Here is a 20,354-nt window from a genome sequence, read left to right on the forward strand (position 1 = left end):
GTGTAATTCATCAAAAACAATACTTCTAATAAGTTTATTTTATTCGCACTCGTCAAACGGGCCCTAGACTGCAAAAAAGCGAGGAGCCCTGACAGCAGCGTAAGTGACTGACATGTTATTGTAACAGCAGTCGCCTTGTGTTTGCATAAAGAGCCCAATGTTCTCCCGTATGGCTGAACAGAGATTTCCTCAATTCTTTCGCTACAGAGAAGAAAATCTCGGGGGACATTTTATTTTAATATGTGTTATTAATTAACAGGTTGATAGGAATGAAGCAAAGGAAGAAAATAGGTATTTTTACTCTGTCTCCATGGACTGCTACCAATAAAGAAAGTGTCAACTCCAGGCGGGTGATAGACTGCTTTGAATAGTTATTTGCGGCGGAGTAAGCGATACGACTGCTACAAACCGATTTGAAAGGAAACTCAAAATTTGCTTATGTAAAACACAAGGTGAGAGTTCTGTGAATTAACATTTTTTTAAAAAATAGGTTAAACAATAATTTTGCATGAAAAAGATATCACGTTGTGCCATCATGCCAAATGCTAAACAAGCTAACCTCTGCTACATCTGTATAAGGGTATTCTGCAGTATGAGGATGAAGCCGCGACCACATATTTTGGCCAATAGCCATGATGTTTCTGGTAACACTAACACCATCTCGTGGCTATTGGCCACTGTATCCCGGCGTGGTTTCTCCAACTACACTTGGGGCAATGTTAGATCATACCCTTATGCCAATTTTCTATATCCTGTTGGTCCCAATTTACGCAATTTTTTTTACGTGAATGTAGATGACAGTCATGGCAGATGTGGTTCAAGAGTTCCTGAGTGCTGGGAGAAGTTGGATCCAGTTGCTTAGAAGGAGCTTGACTAGTGTTTAGGCATATGAACATAATAATACTATCCCCCCCCCCCATAAGCCAGACCAGGAAAGTTAGGACCTAGGACTATTGTTGCCAACTGTTTGGGTTTAGCAATATTCTCCATAACCCGAGCGCTCAGTAATTAACTCTCGACGTCTGGAGAAGAAATAAGATGCTATTCTACACCATCCGTGTTTTCCTCCCTGCCCTAGTTTGACCTCTAACTTCTTCAAAAGCCTGAAGTCAAACGCTGGGTGTTCAAATTTGGAGAATATTACTGAAACTGAATAGTTCGGCAACTCCGCTTGACACCACTTAGGACCCTATCACATTAGGCGAATATTCATCGTAAATGTGCAATATTCACTTTGTGAGGAGAGGGGGGCAGGAGCTGCACAATTCTGTTCTGTCTGCCCCAAGTTTTATAATGGAGACATAACTTTTTATGAAAGAGACCCTGTCAGTAGGTTACTTTGTCCTATCTCAGGGTACCAAAAACTAGTAACAGAGAAAGTGAACAGAATGATGTATCACTTACATTGTTCTGTGCAGCTGATTCAAAGGTATCTTTTTTAAATAACATGGACAATAAGGAGTCCTCTCCATTATGTGCATGAGCTCAGTAGTCCTGGATATTCATGAGAAGCAGAAAACTCTGCCCAACTGCTGTGTACAATCACAAGCTGGAGGGCAGGAAAAGGGTTGTGACAAGAATCCTATTCTCCTGCATATTAGGAGAACGGCTGAACAGAATGATGGAAGTGGCATTTCTGCCACTAGTTTATGCTGCCGTCATTTAACGGAATATAAACCTATACAAACATTCCCTTTAAAGTCTTCCTATTTAATAATATTTACATGACTGCTGATCTGCCCACAATGTACACAGCACAACCTAAAACATGCTAGAAAGTGTCAACCCATTGGGAGACAATAGTAAGCCAATATGGCTCTCAGCTCTTTTTGGTCCCCCACTAGGTCATGTCAAAGGTTGAACATTGATGCCAAGATTCATGGCTGAATGCCAAAGCTTAAAATTAATTAATTTAGAAATAGTTAATAAAGTTGGGGGGAAAAAAGTTTTTTTTTTTTTTTTTAAGAATGTCAATTTCTAACGATACAATCTTTCTAATTCAAGTTGTTTTAATATGTTTGGCTCTCTGTACTCAATAACCAACTATGTCCAAAAAGTCCAGTAAATTACAACCCCCCCCCCCACACTGCTGACAGCAATGGGAGAAAAATATGGAAAAAAAAAAAAAAACTGCCTTCAAAATTTGGGCCGTTAACAAACCATAGCGCTCATTGAAGTTTTTAATTAAGGATTCAGTGTTGCATCTCTTCTAAGACATTAAAATTCAGGTGCAGTCATTAATCTTTCTAAACGAATTCACCTGTGGCTAATACTGATGTATTTTCTATGAGACTTGTCATGGACGGCAAACTGCATGCATAACCACTCTACACTTAATTACACAAGGGATTATCGTTAGTGTCATAAAGATAAAACCGTGCTAGGAGCGCTACATAGATTTCCAAGTAATGCGCCATTTCGTTTTGCCTAGCAAGAACGTAAGTATTTGAGAATATTAAAGGTTAATTTACATCATAGCAGAAGTGAGGTGATGTGGCACAGAGAGAGTCCCTCCTCTTATGATGCCTGATGAGAATATCTCAATTATCCTAAAACGAGTAACAATAACACCCAGACCTTACCCACTGCAAAGGATGATAGACATCTCAGTCCAGTTATAGATAGTGACACTGGACAATCCAAGCCCAACCCATCTAGCATGTTTATAGGGATTCATAGATATTAGAAAGAAGTCAGCAGACCCAGTTAATTTCGGAGGGACCAGCCGGATGTCTACTGTGTATAGTGGCCTCTTGGCTTACTTAGGTGAAAGTTTAGGCCAAGTTCACACAGCCTATGTCACAGAGCGGCCGGTGTCAGTGAAGATCTCCATTGTGATGATCTTCATTTGTGCTGAATTGGGATGCAGGCATATCCATGTGCGCCCGCATCCCAATTCTCCATTGAAAACAACGGAGAGTGCGGCCTGAGCTTCATTCTCCATTGTGTGACCTGTCAGTTTTTTGTACGGCCGCTAGCGATCCCGGACGGGTGTATACTAGTGTATATGCTCCGGCACGTAAAACTGTGTATTAATCACGGCCGTTGTTGCACATCGGCAACAACGTCTGTGATTAATACATAACTTACGTTGTTTTAACATGGCCTTAGGTGGAAGTCCACAAGTCGGTCACATTGTATGAATCAAATAAATAGGATGCGCAAGTGCACATCATTAATCCTATCACTGCATGGGCCTAAGAGGCATATGACACGGTCTGATCAATAACCTAAATAAAGTAATCTAGCAGATCGGCGCTCTTTATTGAGCCTATTACATGGCTCCACCAGTGTGCAGCACAGGCTGTATATATATATATATATATATATATATATATATATATATATATATATATATATATAAATATATATATATATATATATATATATATATAGTTAGCTATGTCAGCTATGTTAGCTAGCCCTTGCCTAGTGTAAAATAATAAACTTCATATATACCCGACTGCGCTTTCCGGTGATTCTGCCCACTACCCGGTCCCGCAGCCACTGGAGAAGGCAGAAGCATTGGGGAGTGTGGACAGGTATGTATGAACTTTATTGTTTTTTTTACACAATCGTCAAGCGTGCAACACTATTACACATAGCCATGTGCAGTTGGTGGCCAGTAATTTTAGGTCAAGACCGGAAGACACAATCAGCTAATGATCGTTGTCATCGACTGATCACTGTCTTAATTACACAGAGCGATAATCTTCCGAACCGGCTTGATCTTTAGCGCCACTGAGCATCAGTGTGCTCCCACATTGGAACTCCCCACTGCACACAATGGAGCGTGCGGCCGGAGCCGCATGTTCCATTGTGTGCACTGACAGGTTCTCTGCTGCCGCTATTAAATGACATGTCAGTTTTTTGCGGCGCCGCTAGAGATCCCGGCCAAAGCGTATACTATGTGTATACGCTCCGGCCGGGATTCCATAGACGGCAACGGCACGGACGTTGTTACTTTTACGAAAATATACATTGTGTGAACATAGCCGGTAGATGGAACGCTCTGGATCATGATATACGTTTTTCCTGAAATGTTTTCTTGTTCTTTAATATTTGCTCATTTACAAATTCCATGTTACTTTCCTTGCAGTTTTTTTTTTTCCTTTCTTTTTTTGCATTGCAAAAACAATCACATAATAAAGGACAATTTGTTAGATTTACCGGTTCGTGCCCTTTCAGGGAAAATTATTCACGGAGAATATTACAGTTTTATTTGCAGCCCTTAAAATAATATACATAGAAGAAAATAATGTAGAGTCTGATTTTTTTCCTTTGCTTTTTATGGCTGAGACTACGCATTCCATTACGCCTTTTACATTTGCAGCGATATAATTTCTAGTGCAAAATAGTGGATATTGGTTTGTTACATTTTTAAATAAACCATTATTAGCTCTTAGGAATAAAGCCATTCATCTTGTGTAAATGTAATCTGGAAGACTGACCAAACCTGACTGTAGGAAATATTACTGTACATTCGTCTATATCTCCCTCTATTATAAGTAATCAATAATGTTTAGTTTTAGGCAGGGGTGGAGGTAATACTGCACAGTAAGAATGGTTTTGTAAATAAAAGTAGTTCTTAACCCCTAGATGGCCCTGGACATAAATGTACGTCCTGGAAGTCTGTCACCAGACGACCCTGGACGTACATTTACGTCCTGGTTCTCTAATGAGCTATGAAGCGCTCTCCGGAGCTGAGCGTGCTTCATAGCAGGTGGGAGCTGGCTGCAATCAGTAGCCCGGCCCTCACCGTTAATGACAGGCTGCAGCGATCGCGCTGCAGCCTGTCAATAACCTCTTAAATGTCCCTCCAGCCACTTACCGAATGGGACCCCCGCAGTGTGACTGCGGGGGTCCCGATCACTTTAACAGACTGCTGGAGCTCTCTTACCTCCCTCCGTGCGGTCTGATCGGTGCTCTGCTGATTAAGTCTGCCACAGGCAGGCTCAATGAGCAGAGCGCCTATTACACTGATCAATGCTATGCCTATGCATAGCAGTGATCAGTGAATGCAATCTAAGTATTGCATGCAGGGGGGCTTAAAATGTGTTAAAAAAAAAAGATAAAAATATATTTTTTAAATACCCCAAAGCCCCTCTCCCAATAAAAGTTAAAATCACTCCCTTTCCCGTTTTATAAATAAAACATATAAAAATAATTAACTAAGAAAAATATTATATACCGTAGCGTGCGTAATTGTCCGATTAATCGCCACCAGCACGGTGAACGGCGTACACAAAAAGAGGGAAAAGGCGCCAGGTTTACAGATTTCTTGTTACATTATATTTTTAAAAAAATAATAATAAAAAGTTCTGCACAAGTAGGATATTAATAAAAAGAAAAGATCATGGCACAAAAAAATGACACCCCATACAGCCCCGTAGGTGAAAAACTAATACCGTTATAGGAGTCACAAAAGGACCATTTTATAAAAAAAAAAAAAAAAAAAAAATCATGAGAAAATCTGTGTGAACCTGCATGTGGTTGTGTTCGGACTGACCTATAGAATAATAATATCATGTCACTTTTACCATATAGTGCATTACGTAGACACAGGAACCCCCCAAAAGTTACCATATTGCATTGTTTTTTTCCGATTTCACCAATTTATATTTTAATAAATAATATTTGGGGGTTCCATCATACATGTTATGGTAAAAAGAAAGACGCCATTACAAAGTACACCTAGTCCTTAAAAAAACAAGCCCCCTTATGGCTCTGTAGATAGAAAAATGAAATTGCTAGAGCTCTTAGCAGCGGAGGAGGAAAAAACGAAAAATCAAAAATGAAAATTGGCGCGGTCCAATGAGTTATTTTGAGCTTGAGTTAAATATAGAATAACAACAATAATAATAATAATAATAATAATAATAATAATAATAATGAAACCAATTAATAAAAAAACGAGCACTCATTTTCCTGGTAGATCCAATGGCTCTCATGCGAAACATCCTATATCAAATCAAGTTTCTGGTGTTCCTTAAATATCTAGGAGATAAGTGAAGCGTGAACGTGGAGACTAACCCGTGGTGAGCTACAATTGATGCAACGGAGAAACAAGTTACCTAGAACAATCAGTTCTAATAAACAACATGTTGTCACATTGTAAAATATATTACTGTCACCCATGGCACCGAGCTTTAGATTAAAATGTGAGCAAAAACCTCTCCAGTATTGCAATCAACTTTGTCATTATGAAGTCAGATCATCGGCTGTAAATCAGCATGATCCCTTTGAAATAAAATGAATCATTGTGTTTTTCATCTAACCTTTCTGTCTATTGGAAAACACTTTTGGATACACTTGACATATGTACAGTTAAATAAGGTCATTTCATCTCACAGCGCAGAATGAATTAGAGAAAAAAAAAAAATCTCTACAGTATTCTGCTTTATGAAAAATATGCAATAAAGATGAATGTGGATGGCGTCATTGATCTGATCGACCTTATTATTTTTAGACGTGGCAGATATTGTCCTAGGTATCTATACTCTCCAATATTGTGACAATAATAGGAATGAGAAACAAGGAGAGGGAGATATAGGCAAAGCATTAATGGATCTTTCTTTCTCTTTCTTTCTTTCTTTCTTTCTTTCTTTCTTTCTTTCTTTCTTTCTTTCTTTCTTTCTTTCTTTCTTTCTTTCGTCTAGCACAGGCATTAGACCATTAGAGGACAGGCACTAGATTAGTACTGCACAGCACGGCGGAACAGTAAAGCATGGGCACTAGACCATTACAGTACAGTGGACCAGTGCAGCATAACAGACCAGTACAGCACAGGCACTAGACCAGTACAGCACAGGCATTAGACCAGTACAGCACAGGCATTAGACCAGTACAGCACAGGCATTAGACCAGTAGAGGACAGGCACTAGACCAGTAGAGGACAGGCACTAGACTAGTACTGCATAGCACGGCGGAACAGTACAGCATGGTCACTAGACCATTACAGTACAGTGGACCAGTGCAGCATAACAGACCAGTACACCACAAACATTAGACCAGTATAGCACAGGCACTAGACCAGTACAGCACAGGCATTAGACAAGTAGAGGACAGGCACTAGACTAGTACTGCATAGCACGGCGGAACAGTACAGCATGGTCACTAGACCATTACAGTACAGTGGACCAGTGCAGCATAACAGACCAGTACACCACAAACATTAGACCAGTATAGCACAGGCACTAGACCAGTACAGCACAGGCATTAGACAAGTAGAGGACAGGCACTAGACTAGTACTGCATAGCACGGCAGAACAGTACAGCATGGGCACTAGACCATTACAGTACAGTGGACCAGTGCAGCATAACAGACCAGTACACCACAAACATTAGACCAGTATAGCACAGGCACTAGACCAGTACAGCACAGGCATTAGACCATTACAGCACAGTGGACGAATACAGCATAACAGACCAGTACAGCACAGGCACTAGACCGGCAGGGAGCTGGGGATAATAGGAATCCCAGTAGAGCGTTGTATGTGATTAAAGATATTTCCATCATGTAATTCAAGTAAAGCAAAAATGACTGCAAATTCAGTGAATAAATGAACATGTAATTCCCTAAAGTGGATGATTGCCAGGATGCATGACGCGCTGTGATAATATTGTAAACATGGAGCGCTGGTAGATTAATAGCTGCACGCTTTATTTTTTAATCAATTAAAGTGCAGTAGCGGCTTGTCATTGATCATGTAAACATGTGATAGTGGCGCTATGTATTCTATATCCCTGACAGCATCTGTGTCACTGATTGATTCAAGTTTGAGGATAACAGTGACATGTTCAGCGCAATGGAAATCCATAGCGCCCTTCCCCCCGCAGCTCACAGGAGACTCGCCGGTAGGGATTTTTACAGGTGAGAATAATGATTTCTGCCAATCACACGCGGCGGCTTAAAGTGTTCTGAAACCGCGGTTATTGATGAGGCCGACGCAACTTCTCTCTGTAGTGTACTGTAGGAATATTAAACAGATATGTATAATATTAAAGAGGGGTATACTGTATAAGCCAGACAGAGGATTATTGATGATCAATGTATGTAGACCAGAGGTGTAACATGAAGATCCTCAGCCCCGGTATATAATGTGCAACAAAGTCCCTCACCTACCTGTGTAGCTGTAATACTGCAGTCAGGCAAAGCAACCTAAGGCACCAGGACCCAGGGAGTAACTTTTCCTTTCTATCAATTTTTTTTATTTTTTATCTATCTATCTATCTATCTATCTATCTATCTATCTATCTATCTATCTCCTATCTATCTATCTATCTATCTATCTATCTATCTATCTATCTATCTATCTATCTATCCTATCTATCTATCTATCTATCTATCTATCTATCTATCTATCTATCTATCTCCTATCGATGTATCTATCTATCTATCTCCTATCTATCTATCTATCTATCTATCTATCTATCTATCTATCTATCTATCTATTTATCTAAAATAAACAGATTTCCAGCAGTACTTGTGTAGTGAAAAAATATCCTCAGTGATTTATTCCATAAAAATTAGAAATACATAAGTGCAGCACAGCAAATCAAGATATGATGCGACGTTTCAGTGGCCTCCGCCACCTTTTTCAAGCATGGAAATCTGTTTATTTTAGCTACAAAGTATCGTTGGTCAGATACTATCCCGCGGGCACTCTATATCTGGAAGGTGGTGCCGCTAGTATTACATTGGACTATCTATCTATCTATCTATCCTTCCGCCATCAAACAGTTAAAGGGAATCTGTCAGCACCCGGACCCTACCTGAGGTACCAACATAGTGCTGTAGATGGCAGTCCCCTATTGAGCGTGGTGCCTTTTGGTAATTTCTCCGTGGAGTGGATTATGCACATCTTGGGTCTCCAACTGTAGTGAAGAGTCAAAGAGGAGTTGTGGCTCAGCATTTGTGCCGCACTCTGGCACACCTCACCACTCCTTCCTCCCCCCTATTCTTCTTAAATAACCTCTGCTGCCCAGCCTTCTGCTCACTGAGTGTAGTGTATCTATGTTGATTCATTCTAGTTTTAGACTTGTAGGTTGTTTCCCCAATATACAATAGTTGGCAGGGGCATATTAAAACATGTACCATCCAGTGACTCTCCCATGTTGTTTCATTATATAATCCTTTCTCGTTGTGGGATGAACAAACCTGCGTCCTTTGACAATGTGCCGATAGTTGATACATTTAGAACAGGGATTACATCCTGATCTCAAGGGGCCCAGTAGTAATCATACTGATTGTGAAGGTCCACAGGTACTTGTTTTGACTAAATGGTCCCTAAGGACATCAAAGGTCTGAAATTAAGCAATATTAGGGAAGCTATTGCTCAATATTGACCAATGTTACCTCTCTCTGTGCTCCAGATGCACCACCTGACTCACCCCAGGACCCTCGCCGGAAGGCATTTTCCCCTGAGTTGTGATAACATAATGACTTGGGGAAAATTCCCAACCCAGCAGATGGACAGCACGCTTAGCCAATCAGTGACTGAAGCGGCGTCCCACCCCAGTTACTGATGGGCTGAGCAAGCTGTCAATTAGCCAGGTTGTGATGTCGGCAGCACAGAAGATGGCAGATTGTCGGCACTAGGAGAGGTTAGTTAGTGCCATTAGTTAGTGCCGGACTACTCCTTTAACCACTCTAGAAGGGTAGTTTGACTAGAATCTAAGAAGCATGTATTTTTCTGTAGTCTTGGTATAGAATAAAGATGACAAAATTGCATACTATCGTGCCTAAAAATGGTACCGCTGTCTGTGAATAAGATAGGGAAATTGTATATCTGGGGCTAGTTGATTTAAGAACTCATGAAAATCAATAAGCTCTTGTTCAGTACCTATCCAGGCGATCAAAATATTGTCAATGTATCTCCACCACCCTACTAAATGGTGGGAATGGGGCGGCACATAGACGAAACAGTCTTCTAGATGGGTGACATAAAGATATGCAAATTCTGGGGTCACATTAGTCCCCATCGTAGTGCCTTTGCACTGCAAGTATATACTGCCATCAAATGTAAAAAAAAATATTAGTAAATATAAGACCCAGTAAATCCAATAAAAATTGTTGACAGGTCTCTGAGGATGTGGATTGACTCTAGCCACAGCATATATACCTTTTCTATGGCCAATAGAGGTATATAAACTGACAATGTCCATGATATCCGAAGCCGGTACATCTTTCAATTTTGAATTGCGTAATATCTTGTATGTATGATGGCTTGTTCATCACATATAGTTGCAATACCTTATCCAATAGGGCTGATGCTTTACTCAATACTGAACCCATACCGGAGACATTAGGTCTATCGGCGGGATCAGACAGACTTTTATGTATTTTAGGTAGTAAATAGAATGATGGCATAATAGGATGCTCCACCTATATGAAGTCACAATATTTCTTATCAATGCATGTATTCTGAACAGCTATATCTTTACATATTTCTCTGTAGCCATAACCACGATACCACCACCCTTGTCAGTAAGCTTGATGGAACAAGCTTGTTGTGGTTATGGGAGAGATCACACAATGCGCACATTTCTTCATTCATCATATTTGGATTACCAATAAAACCTTCAGGTGTATTGGCTCTCAGTTTGTCAGTCAGGTTTAACAAAAATACAGAGATTTTTCAACTGTATATCTACATTATGTATCTGCACATTCGTCACTTTCTGCACTTTCAATGTCCACAATTTTATGTGCTGAAAAAATTGCCACAAATCCAGTTCTAAATTAAACCAGTCAATGGTGTTACCAGGACAGAACCATAGTCCCTTTTCCAAAACGCTCATCTGTATATCTGATAAAGTAATAGAGGATATATTTACCGGCACTGATTCGCTGATGGTGGATTCTCTTTCCTCTTGCCCTGTGTGCGTTGAGTCTTGACTTTATTTGGCTTTGCCGTATTGGTGTTGCTTCCTGACGGCTTATAGATTGTGTTTGGTTGGATGTGGTTAAGGGCAATCTCTTGTGACCTAAGGAAAACTTAAGTTGGAGATTCAATTTGTGAGTTGTTACTCATTACTCTGCTCCGTTTGGTCTTACCCAAACAGGGTCTATCTATCTATCTATCTATCTATCTATCTATCTATCTATCTATCTATCAATCAATCTCCTATCTATCTATCTATCTATCTCCTATCTATCTATCTATCTATCTATCTATCTATCTATCTATCAATCTCCTATCTAGGTACATTGTTTTGTGTTTTTTACATGAAAAGACTGGTGCCAGTGATGGAATACTGGTGCCGTGGTCCTTTCTTTGAACTGTGACCTGCCTCCCGCGCCTATCACCCATTTATTCCAAAGCACTAAGAGTTGGCCCGCTGGCCTCCAGTGTAACGATCTTCCCTCTGTGATGCGGCTTCATTTATTCTAATAGAGCCACATGGGGAGCCCCCATACTTCATGCTGGGCCGAAACCGGCGACGTGCTCGGGAAGCAGGCAGCGGTTCAAACAAGGACCCATCAGTATACCTACCCGTGCGCTGGTCTATTCATGTAAAGAACCACAAAACGATGTACCTAGTGGTAATTCTCTTTAACAACGATTCAATGATAAATACAATTTTTGAAAAAAATTTATGAAATAACTCTCCCCCTCCCCAAATAATATTAAAATGAAAAAATAAAAATAATTCTTGCTGTTGATTTCTCTAATGTTTCCATGAACCGACTGGAAGTAAGTGCACACATCTGCGGTAATATTATTGCATTGTGTTTCTAAGGTAAAAACTCTGGAGGAACGGGCAGCATTATACACTGTGGTTTTAGTGTTCATTACCGGGATTAGGTGAATTATCTCCAGTCTGTTTCTATCACACCAGAGAACAATGTACGGCATATTAACGTCCATCTTCATGACATTCAGCGGCTCTATTTATCTTGATGAGTATCCTACCCTGGTAAAATTACACACAGCATAGACAGAAAAGGGCCATCCAGTGACAACAGCCTGAACTGATATCCTTTGTTTCTCCGAGACTCAATCTGTATTTTAAGAACATGAATGGTTTCCTTTTATTACCGAGGTCAGATTGAGATCACTAACAAACTGAGCCTGAAGGAGAAACACAGAATGTATGATGATCTGATTAATTACTAGAAATCAAATGCCTTGCAGTAAGGAGCTATGCGGTTGAAAGAGACACCAGCCTTATAAAAATGCTGCGCATTAACAGACATGCCTGGTCAGACAAAAACACCATAGGGATACGGTTTCACTTTAGCTTGAAACCAAAGGATTGGAGAACAATTGTATATCCTTGACTGTGTGACCTATGTCAGTCTTTATTAAGGGCTGATTTTTTGGGGGGTGAGGAAAATTTGCAGTAGCGACTCTTTGAAGTGGAATATCAGGTGCTATTCATTTAGATAAATCACAAACGAAAAGTGCCAATTATTACATCTGTTATTTCAATTCATTTTATACTGTTTATCTAGTTATTAATATAGTATTATGCTTTCAACTTATTTTATGCAATGATTAGATTATATTTTGGTTTTTTTTTATCTCTATTTTTACTATATCGTATTTATTTGATTGATATATTTAGTCTATGTTTCTTAAATATTTTTCTTATAGGGTGTTTATTTTATTAAGTTGTGAAAATATCTGAGATATTTATGTTTTATATAGTGATTCGTGTATTTTATTATGTTTCTCAAATGTTTTGAGTATATGGTATTTATCTAATAAAGTTTTGAAGTTTTGTTTGTCAAATATTTTTATTATACGGAGCTTGTTTTATCTAGTTTTATATTTTTTAATGAATTAATCCTTTTTTTTTTTTTTCTTTACTTATTAATGTGTATTGTTATATAATGTTTTATTTACTTTACTTAAAGGATTCTCTTTAATACTTGAAAATGGAAAATTCTTTCAAAGCAACTGGTGTCAGAAAGTTATAGAGATTTGTAAATTACTTCTATTTAAAAATCTCATGAAGTACTTATCAGCTGCTTTCTGTCCTGCAGGAAGTGATGTATTATTTCCAGTCTGACAGAGTGATCTCTGCTGCCACCTCTGTCCATGTCAGGAACTGTCCAGAGCAGTAGCAAATAGAAAACCTCTCCTGCTCTGGACAGTTCCTGACATGGACAAAGGGGGCAGCAGAGAGCACTGTGTCAGGTTGGAAGTAATATACCACTTTCTGGATGACATACAGCAGCTGGTAAGTATGTATTATGTATTATGTTTTATTAGATAGTTAAATTTTGTTAGTATTATTGTTACATTTTCATAGATTTTTGTATATTACCATATTTCACTATTATATTTTGTTTATTGCATATATCTATTCATATTATTATGGAGCTCTATGGAGAAGGGAAAAAAAACATGGCTGCACTAATTATAAGAGGTGAGCAAACCTCAAGCACGCTATGATTCGTCTGAACCTGAGCGTCCTTTTGAATACTGGTGGCTGAAGAAGTTGGATGAAGCCCTAAAATTTTTATAGCATTTTTACATATTTCTATATTTTGAGTATTCCAAAATATGAATGTGTTATTTTACATGTTATTATATAGTGTTTGTTATAGATATAAGTATTTTTTTTTTTTAACTTAATGTTACATTTTTATCACCTAACATTAATTTAAAACACTTATTATGTCACCAGTGTTATTTTTAGATTTTTATTCTATTTCTATTACTTTTTACTCTTGCAGCGAGGACTATAACAATGAATGAAGACAAATACTATAATTAATTGTGACATTCAAAATAAACAGCTTTATGATATAGCCTGAGGACTGCTTGTTTTACCATGGTTATGAAAATGTCACTATTGATACCATGATACCAGTGTTAGGTTCACACATGCATGCTGGTGTGGGTTTTTTTGTGTGGGTTTTTTATTTATTTATTTTATTTTTATTTATTTTTTATTAAGAGGTTTAATGTATGAAATTCAATGGAACACACCAAATATTTAAGCTATCAGATTCTAAAATTTGTAGACATTCTGAAGGAGAAGGTTTAGAAAGGGGCAAAACACGTACAGTATATGGACACAGGTTTAAGGGGCTTTTTACAGAGCTGTAACTATAAATATATTTCTGCCACATTAGCACCACAATAAAATTTCAAGTGATTCTAATGAACTTAACTGACATTACCATTGAAATCTATAATAACAAGTATTTAGTTCATTTGTAGTGCAAAAAGAGCAAGCACTAAATACTTGTTACTCGAGTCGGACATTTTTCAATGCTTTTTCAAGGGCTTGACTCTGGTAATGAGCCCCATTGAAATTAGTGGGAGCCTTGGGCATTTAATTAGGTGCCCCCTCCCCCTCTTGGAAGAGTGTAGGGTTCCTGGTTAACTTATTACGAAATATACAAAAATTAGAACAAAAATGTAATAGATTTCTGTAAGACTCAGCAACTGCTGGCAATTGCAGGCATCTCGCCATAGTTCTAATTTATTTTGCCGAAACATCTGTCTAGCACAACTGCCCTGCTCTGATTGGCTAAGCGGGCTGTCACTGAGCAGGGGACCGGAGCTGGTACCGGTGCGCATCGGGAAAAGTGCGGACAGGTAAGTATGGCTGTTTTATTGTTTTTTACTTTATTGTACCCTTGAAAGAGAAGTCCTATGAAATTTAAACAGGCAGGCAGGTATACTTAATGAATAAAGTATACTTACCAGTCCTCATGCCTCCGTAGTGGCATTTCTGGGACTCGCTGACGGCCGCTAACTGTCATTTTCAGTAGGACTCAACGTATATCACATACCCAGCTTCTCCAGTTATAACATCACGACCTGGCTGATTGATTGCCCGCTCAGCCAGTCATTGACTAGGGCAGTATCCCATCCCAGTCACTTATTGTCTGGGCTGGCAATCGATCGGCTGGATATGTGACATTGCAGCTGGATTAGCTGGGACTTATATTTTTTGAGCTCCCTTCATCATTATAAATAAATCCCCTTTACCGACGGCCGCCGCTATAACGTTAATAGCGGCGATCGTCGGTAAGGGGGGGGGCCGGGACGGACCCCACACACTGCCCCAACCCCTCAGCTATCTCCGGTAGCCGGGGGGATGGGGTGGGGGCCGTCGCGGCCCCGCAGCCTTATTCTCTGCCATCGCCGTAAAAAGCTGATGGCAGCAGAATAAGGACCATTAGTGACCGCCGTAAAAAGCCGTATCGGCGGTCAATAAGGGGTTAAATTCCATTTTTAGTTCTTTTTGTTGTTGTTTTCTGTTTGTTGGTTTTTCACTTTTATGTCCACAGTATGCAGTTATTTAATTTTTTTTTTTTGGGTTAGTTCTCTTTTTGATTGAGTAGGTCTGGCTTTTACTGTTGTACAGTTTTGTAAACGGCTATGTAACTTTATTTGTCTATGCCAAATGTAGACAGTCCGTGGGGACTCCTTATCTTTGTTGACTTTCCTCTTTTCAGTTACTAGAGGAAGTTATCAGTTGTCAAATGACAGAATGTTTGCTTGGAATTTTTAAGTTATAAAGTAACTACTTGTCACTAAAGACTCTATGACCCTATGAGTGATTATCTGTACTCGATATATAGAAAATAATAAAGTTGTTATGTTCAGGTCTCCATACTTCTCCTGCCTTGTCTCTGGGTCCACCACTGACTCCAGCCACCGACAATACTTCCAAATCCATCTCTACAGTGACAGCCCGCCTAGCCAATCACTGAGCAAGACGAGACATTGCTGTGGCAAGTGGTTGGATACGCAGACTGTAACTACAGAGACGGGTTCAGGATTGCACATGGCCAGAGACAAGCAGGAGGACACCAATGGAGTGTGGAGAGGCAAGCATAGCTTCTTTATAATTTTCTACATAATAGGCAATGGCCAGCACCTCTATACATAGCATTGAGCTCCTGGAAGCACGAGCACCCTGAAAGTTCAGATGGGGATTTCACAACCACTGGTAAATACCACCTTTTGAGATAATAAGGGGGGGGGGCTCCTTCTGAACAACCATCTTTTAGCTACAGTAATAGGCAGGTACCAAGAACATCGGTATAATGCATCCATGCTTTACTTGGACAATTTATCAAGTTTTGCATTTAACTCAGTGTAATGCTTCATTCTCCCAGTGGTGGCACGGTAGGAGAATTCAAAACTTAACCCTTTGAGGACCAGGCCCAAAATGACCCAGTGGACCGCGCAAATTTTGATCTTAGTGCTTTAGTTTTCCCCTCCTCCCCTTCTAAGAGCTCTAGCACTTTCAGTTTCTATCTACAACCCATGTAAGTGCTTGTTTTTTACAGGAATAGTTGTACTTTGTAATGGCGTCTTTCATTTTACCATAACATGTATGACGGAATCCCAAATATATTATTTATGAAGATATAATTTGGTGAAATGGTAAAAAAGAATGCAATATGGTAACGTTTGGGGGGTTCCTCTGTCTATGTAATGCACTATATGGTAACAGCGACATGACACTATTACTCTATAGGTCAGTCCGAACACAACCATATGCACGTTACACAGATTCTCTAATGTAATATATATTTTTTTAAATGAAATCCTTTTTTTTTGGCAATTAATTATAAACAAAATAGCCCTATTGTGACGCTTATAACAGTTTTATTTTGCACCTACGGGGCTGTATGGGGTGTGATTTTTTCCGCCATGATCTTTAGTTTTCATTAATATTATATTTGTGAAGATCGGACGTTTTGATCACTTTTTATTAATTTTTTCTTTATATATAGTGTAACATAAAATCGGTAATCCGCGCACTTTTTTCCCTCTTTTCGTGTAGGCCGTTTACCGTTCGCAATGGCGCTTGTTATATTTTAATAGATCGGACAATTACGCACGCTACGGTATATTATATGTTTATTTGTTTATTTATTTTTATATGTTTTATTTATATAAAGGGAAAGGGGGTGATTTCAGCTTTCATTGGGGGAGGGGTTTTGGGCTAGTGTAATAGTGTTTTTAACTTTTTTTTTTACACATTTGAAGTCCCTTTGGGGGACTTTTACATTCACTACTTTGATTTCTACACTGACCATTGGTATGCCATAGGCATAGCATTGATCAGTGTTATCGGCGCTCTGCTCATTGAGCCTGCCTGAGCAGGCTTAGTGCAGCAGATTGCCAATCGGACCGCACGGAGGCAGGTGAGAGACCTCTGGCAGTCCGTCTTACTGATCGGGACCCCCGCAGTCACGCTGCGGGGGTCCCGATCGGTAAGTGACAGGGGACTCCCCCTGTCACTTACACTTAAACGCCGCGGTCACGCGGCATTTAGGAGTTAATGGCACGCGGCAGCGCGATCGCTGCAGCGTGTCATTACCCCTAGGTCATCTGGGGACAGACTTCCATGGCGTAACTATACACCCTGGGTCGTCTAAGGGTTAAAGGAGAAGTCCGGCGAAAATTTTTATTAAAGTATTACATTGCCCTCCAAAAGTTATACAAATCACCAATATACACTTATTTCGGGAAATGCACATAAAGTGCTTTTTCCCTGCACTTACTACTGCATCAAGGCTTCACTTCCTGGATAACATGGTGATGACACTTCCTGGATAACATGGTGATGTCACTTTCTGGATAACATGGTGATGTCACTTCCTGGATAAAATGGTGATGACACTTCCTGGATAACATGGTGATGACACTTCCTGGATAACATGGTGATGTCACTTCCTGGATAACATGGTGATGACACTTCCTGGATAACATGGTGATGTCACTTCCTGGATAACATGGTGATGTCACTTCCTGGATAAAATGGTGATTTCACGACCCGACTCCCAGAGCTGTGCGGGCTGTGGCTGCTGGAGAGGATGATGGCAGGAGGACTGAGGGACACAGAGCACTGGAGGGGCACTGAGCATCCCTCTGCCATTATCCTCTCCAGCAGCCACAGCCCACACAGCTCTGGGAGTCGGGTCGTAACATCACCATGTTATCCAGGAAGTGACATCACCATTTTATTCAGGAAGTGACATCATCATGTTATTCAGGAAGTGACATCACCATGTTATCCAGGAATTGACATCACCATGTTATCCAGGAAGTGAAGCCTTAATGCAGTAGTAAGTGCAGGGAAAAAAGCACTTTCTATGCATTTCCCGTAATAAGTGTATATTGGGGATTTGTATAACTTTTGGGTGGCAATACAATACTTTAATAAAAATTTTCACTGGACTTCTCCTTTAAGGTCCTGATATGGATTACAGTTGAACGCAGCATTATAACCTATGATCAGCTCATTTTACAGGTGCTCTGTCTGACAGTTAGAGATTGCAAGAACTTAAAAGTTCTGTTCAGTAACTTTTCACACTTTAACAATCTTAGGATATTTTTCTACTACTTTTAATGCCTGTTACTTGTACTTAGAATTGAATGTTAGCAATCAAGGTCTGTTTGGACAAAGTTCTGTGCTTGCAACCTCCATTATCCTGAATGGCAGATACAGATGTGATATGTCTATCTCTTTCTTCTCAATTTCTCGAGAGACATTCACTTCTTATAACAAGTTGCTTTAGAGTTCTAATATTTCCCACTTTGAGGATTTTTAGCTGCTTCACATTACCTTGCCGAACATTATAAAAAACTTTTAATGGGGACATTTGCATAAACAAGGAATCAGCAGGGAACATTAAAATTTACTTAGCAAAACATTTCAAAGTAGAATATGCAATGTATAAGCTTATCCTTATGGCACTGGATATTGCTACTTTTAGGCTACAAGCATAGGTGCACAGATACATAGGTAAGTTAGATATTGCCTTCTCAGCTTTCAGGCTTTTTAACAAACTAAATATTAAACCATAATGAGAAGAGATTAGGAAGATTTCAGGTTCACACCAATGACTGACTGGCCATTTTCTCAATTTTCTTTATTATTGGACCCGATCACTATCAAGATATTGACGGATTCCTATCCAAGGCTTCATTGTTTTAAATGGGAAAAAAACAGTTCCATAATTAGCAATTTTGGAAATATCAAATTTCTCTATTAATGAAACATTGTAGATATATACCGACCTCTAGGAGAAGAGTAGCATTATAATAGGGTAATGCCGAGAAGGTTCACATACTGGTTAATCACAAGTAGAGACGGGCGAAGCAGTCGGAAATTAATTTCGCGAGCTTTGCAAATTTTTGGTCAAACTTGTTAAGATTCGTGATTGAATCTTAACAAATTACATTAAAACAGCCAAAACTATCGCAGCTACAATACAACGACTACAGAAGAGCAAATTCTTTAAAGCATGTTGTTGTAAAAGTGTCAAAAATAAAAAAAAATCACAGTTAAAAAAAAATGTCAATCATCCAGTCACTAATTCAATTTTGGCCATTCCTCTCCTCTCTGTCCCTATATCAGTCTGTTAGTCTCTCCTCTCTGTCCCTATATCACTCTGTTAGTCTCTCCCTGCTCTGCTGTAACTCCCTGCTGCCATCCTGCTCTCTCCTCCTCACACAGCCAACTGCCCACCTCCATTACCGAACCTCCTTATATAGGGGGGGAGATGCTGACATCACAGAGGAGCCTGCAGCTGATTGGACAGGTGAAAGGAATTATGGCAAATCACTTTCTCCTTAACAAATCGGCAGGAATTCGCTTATCTTATCTCTAATTACAACATGATAGGATCGCATTAGAGAGAGAGAGAGCTAGGGTATGCCCAGATACTGTATATAAAGAATATTTTATACTTTAAAATTATATATAAAGAAATAGAAAATCGGTGGCATTTAGATGACGGAACGATTATATCACACAGTACTTGGAAAACAGACCTGGGAGATTCAGTATTTCTCAGGTAAAACACACAAGCTGTCCTCTTTTACTCTATTTCTGACCCTTCCTCTAATACCCTCCCACACACTCAGTGTCCGACTGGCGCACCAGTGGGCCCCCAGCTTTAGAACCTGCACTAACACTGACTGACATGTCGTTTCTCCCTGGTTCTTAATTGGTGGGCCCCCAGGATCATTTTCTCTGGTGGGCCCCAGACACCCCAGTCCAACACTGCACACACTTTATACTTTTCTTGGCCATATCTACCACTCACGGTATAAGGTGTATGCGGCTCTCTCAACCATCCACAGACAGATGATGTCAGTGGAGATAGGGGTTAGCCGTGATGAAAAAACCGTTACCATAGTCAGAACTCTCTGGCTGCGAATTAACCCTCTCCTCCCCAGAGAGAATCCCAGCTGTGCCTAATGTTCCTGTGTATACGGAGGATGGGGAGAGGATAGAAGAGATGACTGAAGGCTGGATGATCATTCAGCCAGCAGTTATTGAAGGTTTTTGGTAACCTTAAAACTAGGGATACTTCCCCAGATTGTCAGTGGAACGGACGTGCAGGAACATTGCATTGC

The sequence above is a fragment of the Dendropsophus ebraccatus genome, chromosome 8 (genome assembly GCF_027789765.1).
Source record: "Dendropsophus ebraccatus isolate aDenEbr1 chromosome 8, aDenEbr1.pat, whole genome shotgun sequence".
Taxonomy (NCBI): Eukaryota; Metazoa; Chordata; class Amphibia; order Anura; family Hylidae; genus Dendropsophus; species Dendropsophus ebraccatus.